The sequence below is a fragment of the Homalodisca vitripennis genome, chromosome 7, assembly GCF_021130785.1.
Source record: "Homalodisca vitripennis isolate AUS2020 chromosome 7, UT_GWSS_2.1, whole genome shotgun sequence".
NCBI classification, from domain to species: domain Eukaryota; kingdom Metazoa; phylum Arthropoda; class Insecta; order Hemiptera; family Cicadellidae; genus Homalodisca; species Homalodisca vitripennis.
This window is the reverse complement of record NC_060213.1, coordinates 89,263,444-89,279,282: the sequence shown is the minus strand read 5'-3', so window position 1 is coordinate 89,279,282 and position 15,839 is coordinate 89,263,444. Positions and strand designations below refer to the sequence as shown.

At 31.2% G+C, this 15,839-nt stretch overlaps 1 long non-coding RNA gene across 1 annotated transcript; it reads left to right on the top strand.

The window, feature by feature from the left end:
* The first annotated feature begins 1,776 nt into the window (after positions 1 to 1,776).
* LOC124366572 lies at positions 1,777 to 3,146 on the top strand. The gene is made up of 2 exons (XR_006922831.1): positions 1,777 to 1,869; positions 3,062 to 3,146. It is a non-coding gene; the product is annotated as an uncharacterized LOC124366572 (long non-coding RNA).
* Positions 3,147 to 15,839: the final 12,693 nt, after the last annotated feature.

The window sequence follows — 15,839 nt, the reverse complement described above, 5'->3', positions numbered from 1 at the left end:
ATACACAAATGCAAGCAATACAGGTAAATAATTACAATAGACCTATTATCATTTATAATATTTACTGCACAAATAATAAGATTAGGAATAGTTTTTGGCACGAACTATTTAGCCAAGATGAAGGTTATACTTTGTTATGTGGTGATTTTAATGCCCATCACCCTTATTGGAATTCGAGCAAAGCAAATCACAGAGGTAATATAATTTTCAATGAGTATAATGAATCACAATTCATACTATTAAATAATAAAAACCATACAACATTACCAACCCTTTACCAGCAAGCATCTACAATAGATCTGGCCTTCGCCACACCCAATCTTCATGCCTTATTAGACGTATGGGAGGTAGGTAATGATTCGTTAGGCAGCAATCACCTGCCTATATTCATGCAATTTAATATTAATTCCCTATCTAATGACTTCAATGCACATACAAGTTATTTTAATACTAATAATAAATGGAACTTTAAAAAGACAAATTGGTCTCTATATACAGAGACTGTTGAAAAATTGACTAATGAACTGCCAAAATTGTTTTTCCAATGGGATGAAATGTATAGTATAATTAAATTAGCAGCAGACAAAGCAATACCAAAGTACAATACAGCAATTAATAGGCCTAAATTTACACCAAAACAATGGTGGAATGAAGCTTGCTCTCAAGCTGTTGCCAGCAGAAGGCTTGCATTTAGTAAATTTAAAAACTGTATGACTGCTCTCAATTATCAAAATTATCAAGCTGCACAAATTAAAGCTAGGGAAGTAATTAGAATAGCTAAAAAACAAGGTTGGGAAAATTTATGTCAAAAAATTAATGACAAAAATAACTCCTCATTTGCATGGAAAATAATTAAAAAATTTAAAACTAATAATAAGACAAATACAATTTCTTCAACCATTGAAGACAAACGATCTTTGTGACAAATTCATGTGCCATATAGTTCCGGATTCAGTTCCCATGGAAAGCGAGATAATTATTCCCAGGTACACCTTCTATGAAAATGCTTCTCCTATAGAAACTAATTTTAGTATTAAAGAACTAAATGTAGCCATAGATTTTAAGAGGAAAGATACAACACCTGGTTTAGATGGAGTATCTTACAGCATGTTAAGACATTTACCACTCGTTGCTCGATTATATATCCTAAATATATTCAATAATATATGGAATGGAAGTATAGAATTACCAAGTAAGTGGAAACAAAGCAGAATTATAGCTATCTTGAAACAGGAAAAAAATAAACATTTGGAGACTTCATATAGGCCTATATCGTTAATACCCTGCATACTAAAATTATTTAATAGAATTATTAAAAGTAGACTGGAATGGTTTGTTGAAAACTCTAACATTCTACCAAATACCCAATATGGATTTAGGCAAAGAATAGGATGTAATGATTATTTAATTAATTTTGTTTCAGAAATTCAAACTGCACTGACTTACAATGAAACTACTATTGCTGCCTCTTTAGATTTATCAAATGCTTATGATACAGTACACATACCAGAATTAATAGGAAAGCTGAAGTGTTATAATATTCCATGGAAGTTTATTTCCCATATTAATTCATGGCTAATCAATAGACAATTAATTTTAATTAGCTCTAAGTAAACTATAACTAGAGTAACGAATAAGGGATTACCGCAAGGTAGTGTTCTAAGTCCCCTGTTGTTCGCACTGTACATAGCGCACATTAATGATTATATCCCTAATTATGTAAAATCACTTCAATTTGCAGATGACATTGTGTTATACTCCTCTGGAAAACATATTGAGACAGTCTACACAAACATGCAACACACTCTCAGCACAGTACAATCAAACTTCAGTCAACTCCATCTGGAATTCAATGCAACCAAAAGTAAGGTAATAATATTCAAACGGAAAAAAACATTAACACCGATAAACAAATTACAATTAATAATCAAATAATACCTGTAGTAAGTTCTATTAAACTATTAGGTATGATTATAGACAATAAGTTAGATTTCTAAATTCATATTAATAAATTGTTTGTAAAATGCCAAAAAGACGTTGATATAATAAAGTCTGTAGTTTGTGGCACTAACGGTGCAACACCTGAGTTTGCACTGATTATATATAAAAGCTTAATAAGAGCAAAATTAGATTATGGGGCATTTCTTTATGGACATGCATGTAGAAAAGAATTTAAAAAAACTAGATTCAATCCAAAACCAAGCCATAAGAATATCATTAGGTGCTTTTAAAACAACACCAATTATTGCTCTACAAGCAGAAGCCGGTATTCAATCCTTAAGCAACAGAAGAAAGTTTCTATGTGATAAATTTATTTATAAAATCATAACTCATGAAAATCATCCAGCATACAGAAGTTTAATGTTTCTTAAAATGTTGACAGACTGTATGCCATACTGGAAGAAAAAAAATCAGCCACATACATACATACAATCTATATCAAAAATTCATTCCTTAGATTTAAATATATTAAAAAAGGAAAGTTACAAAACCTTTTGGGATTTCAACGATCCAATATTAATGATGACCAACAATATTAAATTTAAGCACAACATAGACAACCCACATACTTCAAAAAAGGTAAGCAATAGCACAATTACCAAACAAACCTTTTTGGAACTAATCAATACCAACTATGAACAACATTTGCACTTCTACACGGATGGATCAAAATCCACATTGGAGACAGGTGCAGCTTACTATGTCCCAGAGCTGGACATCACAGGTAAGTTTTCATTACAAAATCAGGTTTCCAGTTACTCAGCTGAACTACTTGCTATTTTTAAAGCAACACAAACCTTTAACTCAATAGAACAACAAGATATAGTAATATTTACTGATTCACAAGCAGCTATACAAGCACTCGATAAAGTCTATAACAGCTATAAAGGAGAAGGCATTCCAGTGAGTATTATCTATGAAGTTATTAAAAGTGGTAAAAATGTAACATTTCAATGGATCCAGGGACACTCAGGTATTTATTGTAATTAATATGTAGATAGCCTAGCCAAAGACTCAATAACAAACGGCAACAAGATAACAAATATTTACATTCCACCAGATGATTTCAAAGCCTACCAACGGAGAAAATCTGCAGCAGAAAATGAACAGGAGTACCAACTATCACAAAAAGCGCAATGGTATAAGCAAATTCAGACAACGACTATTCATAATCGATGGTATAGTATTGCAGACTTCAACAGAAGGGAAATGGTAAATATAATTAGATTAAGGTTTGGACATGCCAAAGTAAACGTTAGACTATATGATATTAAAAAATATTTCACACCATTGTGTCTAAGCTGCACTCAAGCTCAACGAGAAACACTAGACCATGTAATTTTACAATGCCCAGCCTACGAATATGCAAGAGATCGGTGCTTTAAGGTAATTAAAAATTTAATATCAATATCTAATATTAACTTAACGTATTTAATGAAATTAGAAGACACAAAAGTATATAAAGAAATAAATAACTTTCTCATGACCATAAACAAATACATTTAATAACAAATCAAGAAAACACAATACATATATGTATCCTGGTTTTGGCCTTTATATCCGTGGTCCATATTTCGGATTAGGAATGCCTGTAGGACCCCTGGCGGGAAGACTCCCCAAATCTTGAATATCCATCTATAGAATCCCATAGTAATCCCGTTATTTATTAACAAACACAAACAGTTTAGGTACACAAAAGATATATGTCCAATACATTAAACCATAAACTAATAATAATAACTAATTCTTCCCAATTAAATTACCACAGAGGTTTAACAACACAGTGAACCACGAGGCTGCATGGGATTATACCCGAGCCTTTATTATACAGGTAAACAGAATATAAAAAAAAAAATACTTTTGTGGTTATGCTTCTGCTTGTTGTCAGTTGTGTTGTAAGTGAATAATACAGTAATCTGAGTTACCTAGTTTGAGTTATTTTACATTTTGTGTTAGTGCATATTGTTTATTTGTGAATTAGTTTAGTGAATATTACTGTTTTATTTTGTATTAGTTATGGGTAACCAAAAGAAAAGTGGTTCCCGCTATTCGGCTTTCAAAGTCAGGAAGAATGTTGGTAAGCCTTAGCCTAGGCCTAGGCCTACTGAAGTAACCGATCCAGTCACCACAGAATCGAAGTCTTCTACCTCTAAATCCAAGCTACAGTCCAACTTAAGTAAATACAGCACAATTGATAGCCTAGAATATGAAATTGTTGACTTGGCTCAACTAAAAAGTGCTCTAGACGAGGTTGCAGTCTGTAAATCTTGTCACGGAACGCTTAGCTTTAGTAAGAAGACTGCGGTAGGCCTAGCTTCTGAATTAGTTTTTTCATGTGAACAATGTGATGTAAATAAGACCTTTCCTAATTGTGACAAAATTACTACTAGTAGTGATGATGGCAAAGCTCAAACGTACTTTGACCTAAATTTGAGGTTAGTATACGGCCTCAGAGTGATTGGTAAAGGGTATACCACGGCCCAGTCGCTTTACGGTATTATGAACTTACTTACCCTCTCCGCCAACAAAAATAAAGAAACATGACCAGTTGCTATCACAAAAAGCTGAAGAACTATGTAAGACATCAATGAGAACTGCAGTTGAAGAGGCTGTTAGGGATCTGTGTGTCGCTATAGATGGCTCTTGGCAAAAGAGAGGACACACGTCGATGAATGGCATTGTTTCAATGACATCGGTTGATACAGGCAAGGTGGTTGATATATACTCCATGGCCAAGTACTGCCAGTGCCCTAATAGACATGAGAATGAGCACACTGTAGAATGTAAGACTAACTACCAAGGAACAAGTGGTGGGATGGAGGTAGAAGGGGCAATAAAGCTATTCGAAAGATCGCTTCCTCAGTACAACGTTCGCTACACTGAGTATTTAGGTGACGGTGATACAAATGCCTACAAATCTGTATGTAACTCTCATCCTTATGGCCAAGATGTGGCAATTAGCAAGCTAAAATGCGTTGGCCACGTACAAAAGAGAATGGGTACGAGACTGCGGAAACTTACAGCGGAAAAAAAGAAAGTCAAATTAGCGGATGGCAAATTTTTGTCTGGTAAAAATAGTCTAACAGCAGCAGCTATTCAAAAAATACAAATTTTTTACGGATTGGCTATCAGGAGAAATCCTCACAATCTAGATGGTATGAAAGCAAGCAGTGTGGGCTTCATACTTCCACATTCATTCCTCGAATGAAAAGCCTACTCACCAGTTGTGCCCTAAAACCGAAGATACTTGGTGTAAGTACAACAAATGTGTATTTAGTAATGAAACTTATGACCACTCACAGCACTTTCATCTTCCAGAAGCCATTATGCTAGAAATTAAGCCTATTTTATAAGCACTGTCAGATCCTGAGTTGCTAAAAAAGTGCTTGAAGGGGAAGTCCCAAAACCCCAACGAGTCGCTAAACAACGTCATATGGGCCCGTCTACCAAAGAGAACATTTGTAGCTATTGATACATTGAAATTCGGAGTTTATGAAGCTGTCCTCTCTTATAATGATGGTTACTTCTCCAAAGTGAAAATGATGAAAGAGTTAGGTCTTAGTGCTGGCGTAAACCTGGCGAAAGCCATGAAACGCCTCGATGAAGAGCGCATCCGCTAGGCTTAAAAAGCTCTTTTGGAGTTTGAAAAAAGTGCGGCAATCAATAACTTTGATTAAAAGGAAGATTGAGGACTTATTTCAGCAGGAGGAAGACCCAGACAACCCTTCCTACAGTGCTAGACATTATTAAAATGTAACTTAATACTCTTATTACGCTTTCTGTTAGTTTTTGGCCGTTTCCCGTAAACTAAGTTTTTTTAAACTAATATGTCGGATATTTCCACAACCGAAAGAGATATCATCACCAAAATTTTTTTACAGCTTATCAACACCCAAACCTAGTTCTTAACACAGGGATTTAAAAAAAAATTAATAGGCTGAATTAAAAAAATTGTATGTAAAAAAATTAAAAAATAAACAAAAAGTAAAAAATCATAGTTAATATAAATTTTACTAAAAATCCAAACCCCTTTGTTAAGAACTAGGCAAAGACTTGATCTTTGAAATAAAAAAAGTTTAAAGTCTATCTCTAATACTTTTTGTGTTATGCGACATATCGTTAACATTGAGTTTAAATGGGAGTCGGACTGCCCTGAAACTAATTAGTTTTGCTGATTTAGAAAAATAAATAAGAAAGTGCATTCGTAAGGTGCCCTTCATTTTAACCCCACGAGAACAATGTATTTCTTCAAATATTTTACGGCCTTTTTCAATCGTAAAACTATGGTTGATGTCTCACAAGATATTACAAATATACATCTATATGGTTTTCCTGCATTTGTTTCGTTTATAAAATCTTTTTAGTACTTAAAAAATTACAAACATGATATTTCATGACATAATAATACAAAAATGAAAATTCCAACAAAGCATATTTCATGCTTATTAATTACAATATTAAAATGGGACAACTAACATAATTTTAATACAAAAAAAGACGTTAAAATGTTTGAGGTTTATTATCAGTCCTAAAGAGGTGAAATAAAGATATCCGCAAATACAGCCCAGCCCTTTGCAGAATTAAAACGTTTGTTACTTTTGAATAGGTTAGTTTTTATAAATAATATAACCTAATTGTTATAATACTTGTCATCATCATTCTATATTGTGTAAATAAAACTGTGAATATAAAATTAAGACAAATCAAATAATATCACTCAAAGGGGAAGTTGCTCTTTTGAAAACTTTCCTGTTTCAATATACCAGTCGATATTAGAGGCCTAGACATTGTCTGTATGAGTCAGCTAGAACACAATGAGAACTTACGGTCGGGAACAATACCTTTATTTGTGGCTACTCTTTGATCCGGTTGCTTATTGTGTTGCAGTATCACTCTTTTAATATCAGACAAAGCCAATAAACAACAATTTGCGCACTTTGTTTTAAATACTCACAATTGGATTTCTTTGATGACATGTGACATGTAATAAAAATATCGATTCAATTTCAAATTGAACAGATACATTTGAAAGGCACTGCCATCTCAAAATGACTAACTGAAGATAAATTATTAGTTTGGATCTCTTATTCGCACATTTGCAAAACAATAAACCTCAATCCTGCCATGTTAATATAATCGTAACATTTCATTTCATAATCTTGAAACTTTAAAAGGCAAAACTTGCCATAATCATATAAAATTCTACAAATAAAATAAACAAATGAACTCGAATATGTAATATTTGTTTAAGAATAAATATCCTATATTTCTTTGGCACTGTAATTGAAAATGATTCCATTTATTGCCATAGAAATGGCAACTTGAAACAAATATTATTAACTAGATTTATGTTTAAATTGAAAACTGCTGTGATGTTTTGACAGTGTAAGAGTTTAAATGTACTGTATAGTATTCAAACGAACCGATAGTAATCCTTTGATAAATTAATAGTCAATAAACAATATTGAAACAATATACACAATATTTGAACACCAAGTTATGTTTTAAGAGTTATGTTTATTTTTGTTTACAGCATGGATTTTGGACACATCGTATTCCTTGAATACATAACGGGTTTTTTTCTAAATCTATTTTGATTAATCCTATATTCCTAGAAAGATTTTACATTAAATGTCAGATAAAAACTATAAAAAATGAGAGCTCAATAAAATAAAAATACAAAAATATTATTCTAAATTTTATTAAATTCTTACGTGGTAAATTTACATAATTTTCACCGAACACAGTAATAATACGATAAAGTATAAAAGTAATAATAAAAAATAGCATTTTTAAGTTACTATGTTCTTTATTTTCTTTAAATGAGTTTATATTTTTATTTATAATTTCAAAGAAGGAATGTTTATCCTGCGATCATTTTGTCGCTATAAATCACATACCATTTATACTCTAGTACCTTGCAAATTAAATTTTTTTTTAATGTCCATCTGCTATCTATAAACAAGACATGAAAATTATTCAGTTTTTAATGAATCATAATACACGTAAATGGTAAATACAAACTATTAGGTTCTCGGTTTACCCTTATAAACACAACAGGCATCGTAAAATATTACATCCGTAAAATTTTAATGAAATCATTGATTTCCACAACAAACTATATGTTTCATTTAAAAAAATTGGTATTTTACATTTCAAGAGAAGAAATAAATCATGTTAAAAATGTTTTGGTTTATAAATAATACAGATTATAATCATTTAACATGTGTAACAATATTCCGTGTTAACATCACAAAGAAACATAATTTAATCGCTAACTAAGTTCTCCAATAAAAAGTAAATATGAAAATACGTATGCGTGACTCATTGAAAGTTTGATTACTTTTTACTAAAATTCACCTGATGGCAAGTGCTTCGAGGAGGGATATGAGGGATTATATATGAGGGAAATGTTTACCGTAACTTGTGATGAACTCTGAATAATGCATATAATCTAATGGTGATAAAAACCATTGGGCTATTTTAGTTTATATGGTTCTTTTATATTGGGCTGTAAACTTCCCAATTTCAGGCGTTCAGAATAATACAACGTAATCGATTATTATCAGCAATATTATAAAGATTTGATTATAATATATACTGATCCGGTTGTATAAGGATAAACTATACTGCAGAAGTTGTATACACCAAGTATTTGCTAAACATACACTTGGGTAAGAAACATTACCTTCTATTCTTATTGTTACCAGGCAATGAAGAAATAATCGACTTAACTATTTGATAACGAATAGTTTCATATTGTTGCAAACTTATAATTTATTAGGTAATTTATTTCAATATTATGGTTAAATGCTTTTAAGTATGTACAAATTGTAAAGTAATATCTTTAGGAGTTTTAAAGTCATAATGGTTTAAATCGTTATCAATCGTTATAACCACTATTCCCGTCTTACTAATTTTGTAACAATTACGTGTTACATTTTTTTTTATTTATTTACAATCCAACTTAAAGGCAGGTTCTCTTTTATTTATCTTTAAATTATTGTCTAATAATTGTTTTGAGTGATTGGAAATTTGTTTATGTTAAACATCTATATTACCCTTCAAAACAGAATAGCGCTCTACAGCGAAGTGGTGGGTATTAGTAGTTTACGAATGCTGAAAAAAGGCAAGCAAATACAAATAAATATTTCCTGCACAAATACACTGAAATATGTATTATTATGATTCTAACCCTGATATATATCAAGGGTTTGAAGAAGGAAAGATAGAATTTCGAATAAATATACAGGTTTCTAAAAAAGAATTTAAATTATGTTTCCAAGCTCAATGGCAACATTGAAGCTGTAAGCTACATATCTATATAATAATAATCACCCTAGGCAGATAATTGGTATACAACCTAGTAGGAATCTTAGAACTTTTTATGAGGCCAAAATTAACATAAATATTTCTACAGAATATCATCAAATCATGAGACGAAACCACATTTAGCTTGTTTTGGGAACAATCGACTTTGTCAGAACTGGTAGGTTGGTATTGTATTAACTAAATGTCAATCGTGTAAAATATAGCGTTTAATCTAGTTCAGTTTTTATGTAGTAAAGGTTGGCTCTATTGGATTTTAACTCAGACATTACCCAAAAATTAAACATGAGCTAAAATTAATGGTTTATTCCAAAACTAGGATAGTGATGCAATGGAGGCAAGGATATGATTGCTTAAATATTTATTTTCATATTTAAAATATTAAAAATTACATAAAACGATATTTTATAAAATAAAATCCATATATTAAGTAATAATTAAACTGTCAGAAACAAGTAGTAACATTGTGTTTCAACACTTTAATTCACGCTGTGTAAACATAACGTTTGTTTAAAAATAACACTTTGTAACACAAGTGCAACCATATTAGCTGCAGTTACGCGGAACAAAGCTGTTAAAACTTTAGCCATTACTTACCCGTTATCCCTGTGGTGTGATAAGTTACAATTTATTTCCAAAACAACTTGTTTTGCTTAAAATAAATGAACTAATTTGAATTTGCAAAAGTATGTAGAGTAATGTATTGTTGTGTACGAGTATTATAAGATGATATCTGTATGTAGATTGTCTCCTGCTTTATCTATTAAATAATACATATTAAAATGATAGACTATATATTACATGATTGTGAAATTGCTATATGTAATAATTTAATTTACGCCTATAATTTACTTCTTTAAATATTTGGCAATATTCTATCTCTAAAGGAAAACTGCGTATTAGTATTATAAAATCAAGTCAGAGACTCCAAGAAATTATAAACCGGACTGCCCCATACAAAAACAATCGCAATGTTCTGGTTAACATGACACAACAATGATATAAATGTACATTTGGTATTTTTTCTGATTATGCGAATTTAAGTTCAGCTGCAGTACAAGTGGTTACACTTTTCACATCGGTGTTATTTAAAAATCATTAAATGTGTTTTAGATCAGCAATATAAATTAGATACGTAAACCAGTCAGTAAGACAATGGCAAAAATTAGTTTGATTACTTAAAATGTGTGAAATATACACACCATTAATACAGCAAGAAAATCCGTCCTCGTGAGGATATGGACTGTAAAGATGGAGGGAAGTGTAAATTTTGTAACAAATATTGGTTAACTATATATACAGTATATAACTACAGTATTGACATTTATATAAAGTCCATACTGAGGGACTTTATATAAATTTAATGGAAATTTTCAAGAACGATATGATCAAGAAGATGCTTTTTAGAATGATACGGTTGAATTTATAAACTCTTTAAGGTTAGTCTGACAAATTTATCTCTATCTGCTGCCACAATGAGAAGATCGAGAAACATGTTTACGAACTGCAGAAGATTAAGGAACTGCTGTGCTAGAAAAATGATTGACTGCCGAGGCTATAGAGCTACGCATTAGGATGGGAAACATGGATAATCAATACGCTTACAAATGTAAGTGGGTTGCTAATGATACCGGCTGAGAACGTTATTGAACTTGTAAAGACCATAGGAATAGCGCTGAGGTGTTGACGCAAAGGACGATGTTGCTGAAGTGTACTTCAGTGTACAACACATGCTCGCCTTCCAAACAGCCTGTGAGAACCTATCGCTCGTACACTTCACAACCACATTCTATAGCAGAACAAGAAGAAACAGCTCAAGTCCAAGGATATCTATAGTAATTTTTCTACCCCCATAATCAACTTCAACTTTCCATTTGTCGCTGGATACAAACAGCTTCTAGATATGCTGGAGAAGTCCAAGAATGTGGTTTGGATTTTCTCGAATCATGACCCCAGAATCCAACTCCACCATAATCCTAATATATGTACTTGCTTATGCCAAATAAAGCGCGCTTTTGAACACTATAATTGCCGTAATATTATAAATATACAAACTTACTTTGTTACAATGGCAGTATTTGCATCAACCGATAAATGTTTTTGCATTTAGTGTATAATTATTAACAACTTTTATTCTTCCCTTTTTTCAATATCGTCTTTCAAGATAGCGGCCATAAAAATGAACTGTATACACACAATTAGTAAAATAATTAATTGTGAACACAATAAATAACTCTTAATGTATACAGACCAAACTTCGTAATGATGCAGGGTTGGTAAGTAGTTTGGATGTGTTTGTTTGCAAAACTTAATCAATAAAACAGTTAAAAACGGCGGTTTTTCGCATTTGGTAAAAATTAATTTCTCAATTATTTTACAAGATAAATGAAACCTTTTTATAAAATTTTCAAGTAATTACAAGTAACATTTATTCCATATATTTCCATATTTACAGGGTTTAAGTTTGTGGTTGTTAAATTTAAATAACTATACTCGTACAATTCGACCGATTTAAGTTATTTAATTAGTTACAACCTAATTTCGGATTAATATTAATAGATTCCACGTTTTTATATAGAATTTAATACAGATGTAACAAAAGTTTTCTAGTAAGTTTCCATGATTACGCAATGTTTAAATGTTGAAAATTTTACAATTATATTAACATGCCAGCTTTGAGAGTTATTTTACTACCAGTTTGAGCAAATAAAAAATCTAAACTAATAATTAATCTTAAATTTGTCATTTATAGATGATGGTTTATATAAAACCAAACTTTCTTCCGACTGAGCCGGAAGAGATATTTTAAAAATAACCTTGTACTTTTTTATCGCACTTTTTGGGGAGTTAGCTATGTCACTATGTTACAATCTCATATTATTGTGCTCATTTTCTTTATAAATTTATTTATACTACTATTTTCTCGTTTCATATAAGTTACTCAAATAACATTTCCTATTTTAGTGCTTATAATAAATACCAGCTTTCTCAAGATAGGCTCTATTTCCTGAAAAACTAAAATCTTAGTGCAAATATTCCAATTCATAAAAACCAACGGGGTTAAAACTTAAAAACTAGAAACATATTAGGCTGCAATTTGTTAATAATTATAGGATGAGCTATGAAAATCTGCAGTTTTTTACTAACCCCATATACAATAACTGTACAACACAACTCAAACATAAGAACTACCATGACTAGGACCTCTTACTGTAGTAATAACGAATTATTATTTAATTTTGACAGTGCATTCCGATTTATAAATTAGTAAATATAGTTCGATAAAATGGGAATGTGATAGTGAATAATATAAATAAAATTTGTTTGATTAGTAATACTTTAAAACTAATTCCTTCGCTTATTAATTCCTGAATGTTGGGTATGGTTTTTAAAAATTTAAAAAAACCCCTAATAAAGTTGTTATTAATCACTTTGGGTTTGTAAAAATGTTCTTTCTTTGATATGTAATCCTATTTGGACATGTAGTAAACTGCAACAACTCAAAACTGGAATTCCAGTCACATACGATTAGATATGAAGGATAAGCTCTAGATCTCTGGCGTATTGGAATGAAATACGTGCCTCTGAGAGATTGGATAACTTCAGTACTATCAGTGACTTTGGTAAAGTTCCCGTGAGTTGTGACACACTTTAGGCTTCAAAAGCTTGTCGCTTTTAACGTTGAACGGAATATTTGTTTAGAAATGGACTGTGCGTCTAGTAAAGTGAGGAAATGTAAAGGAAAATTGAAAGACCAAACTATCAATAAAGATTTTTTGGATCGATCTCGTTGCTAAAATCTGTTGAATAATTTCATTTTCAAATTATTTTAAAATTTTATTTAGATAAATAACTTAGACAGTATTTTGATATTTTATCTAGCGTTAACCGAATGTTTAATTGAAATTTTTAAACGGGAAGAATACTTTTTTTGTATACTTACAGATCGTTTTTTTAATTTGCAATATAATAATAACATAATTTTTCATGTAAATTAAATAGCTTGATTAGCCCGTACACTATTTTAATTAAAAATGTGTACCGTTAGTCATGTAGATTTTATATAATGTAACATTTCACAACCTAGTCAGCCAGTATAATTTAATATTATTTTTTTATCCAATGTTCCGGAACTAAACTATCGGCAGAGTAACTACGTAATTGGCACGCGTATGAATATTTTATTCTAACCCTTTATAGCAGCCTAACTACGTGACCAATCTGACCTCGCGCGCCTTGTCCGTAAGTAAAATTTATCTTTCCGTATTATTAAAGTAGCCCTTTGATGCCAAACATATTAAAATGAATGTAACGTAAATTAAAGTTGTAAATAGTAAAGTAACTTACCCTTGAAGATCTTTTATTTGCTTTATTGAAATAGATACAAGTTGTGGCGTCGTCCTTCTGACGAGCACGTTGTTGTAATAAGTTTTTTGTCTCATTAAATGGCTAATACCATCGCGAATTTGTTTTAGGCGAGCTCACGTATCTCACGTATTATTTGAGTAGATGGCTACCAGTTTGAAAACTTCTACTCCTCTTCTAGTAATTACCGACTAGAAATAACCCTTCTTAGACTACAGCTTCAATGTCTCGTGCCAAGACGCCGACGCCCGGGTTGTGAGTCTACATATTGCGAAGGGAAGTGAAATCTTAATGTTTTATAAAGTAAAACATCGTAGGCATAATTCCATAGAATATTGGATATTTTAGGCCCCCCTATCAGATATACATGTTTAGTTCTTGTACTGTAATTGGCAGCAACGTGGCAAGGCATACATTTAATTTAACAACTAAAAGTGGTTCTTGTAAGTTTCACTGATTAAATTGAACTTATAAGTAAACTTTGCAATTCGATTATTTATTACTACGACCTCAGAAGTCACCACCCCCATGTGTTATCGTCATTCGGTACAAATGTCATACAATATATCTGAAAAATAACATATCATCAACGTTCACTTGTAGCTAGAATTTTGCTCTATATTTTATTCCGTAATTTCCCAAAATAATAAGAATTTTCTTTACAATTTCTTTCTACTCGACATAATTCATTTTTCTGTATCTCATCACCAATGATGTCCATGCTAGACAAAACAAACTCTGGTCTATTAATGTAACTAATACAATATACAAGCTATAACTTTAATACTTACAACACCGAATATTGTTGGTTGGCTAGCTTTGATGATATAACAAACTCTGGTCTATTAATGTAACTAATACAATATACAAGCTATAACTTTAATACTTACAACACCGAATATTGTTGGTTGGCTAGCTTTGATGATATAACAAACTCTGGTCTATTAATGTAACTAATACAATATACAAGCTATAACTTTAATACTTACAACACCGAATATTGTTGGTTGGCTAGCTTTGATGATATACCAATTCACAAAATGCATAACTGTAAGAATTATTTTGTCTTAGCTCTTACAGGTAAATTGTATATGTTCTTGTCTTTTTTAGTTAAAAAACGCAACATTATTAAGCTAATATATTCATCTGCCTAAGTTACTCGGCCTTCTATATTTAGGTACATTATGTTAATAACAGTGATCTTCTGTACTATCTTCTTGTCCTTATTTAACTTTGTTTTAAAATATTCTTAATATAAGACTTCTCAATGAAATATGCATACGTTTTGCAATGTATGTACAATTCTTAATCTATAGAAATCTTGTTGAACTATTATAATATGTATATTTTTCTATTTCCCAAGGTATAAATTAGCATAATATACTGAAATCTAACTTTTACAGCTCTTACAAATATTTTAGCATGTATAATCTGTTGTAGCCGGGATATTTCTTAGTGCAAACTGGACATTATTGTAGTTATTGCAGTTAAACTGTCGTTATCAGACAAACGAAAAAATATTGGCAAGCTAATAGCAATCAATAATGATAGGCAACATTTAATATAGTTTATCTATGTTAGAATTATTTCTCAGATAACGCTGTTTATATAACTAGTATCCAGGTTTAACTGGTATTACGTACTAGGTATAATGTAGAGTTTTCTCTGACAGGTTTATCTATCGCTAAAAAGTTTTAATATATTTCTTATCTGTATGTTTTTCTGGTTTTGTTTTGTCTATATGTTACCGAATATCTAAAAAAGTGAAGTTATATACTTAAAATGTTACAAACCCTTCTACCAAGTGACGATGGCTTGGTTTCTTTACTATTATTTTGTCTATTTGTTTTCCAGTCCGCCTTTTTTCCATAGGATATCTCGATAAAACATTTAGATATATACTTGAAACCTTAAACTAATTTTGCATGAAACCTGTTTCGTGGCGCGTTTATGGCGTACCCATATATTGTATGTTGCTAATAAGACACATAAAATTGAGGCTTTATTTTTATTTACCATCCCCCAATAATACTAGGTCGTGAACAAAGCCAATTCCTAACTGTCTTGCTATTGTTGGCTTTAATGGAACATGGATGTAATCTACTGGTACAATCTGCATACTGCATTCAAACCCTTGATCTGTC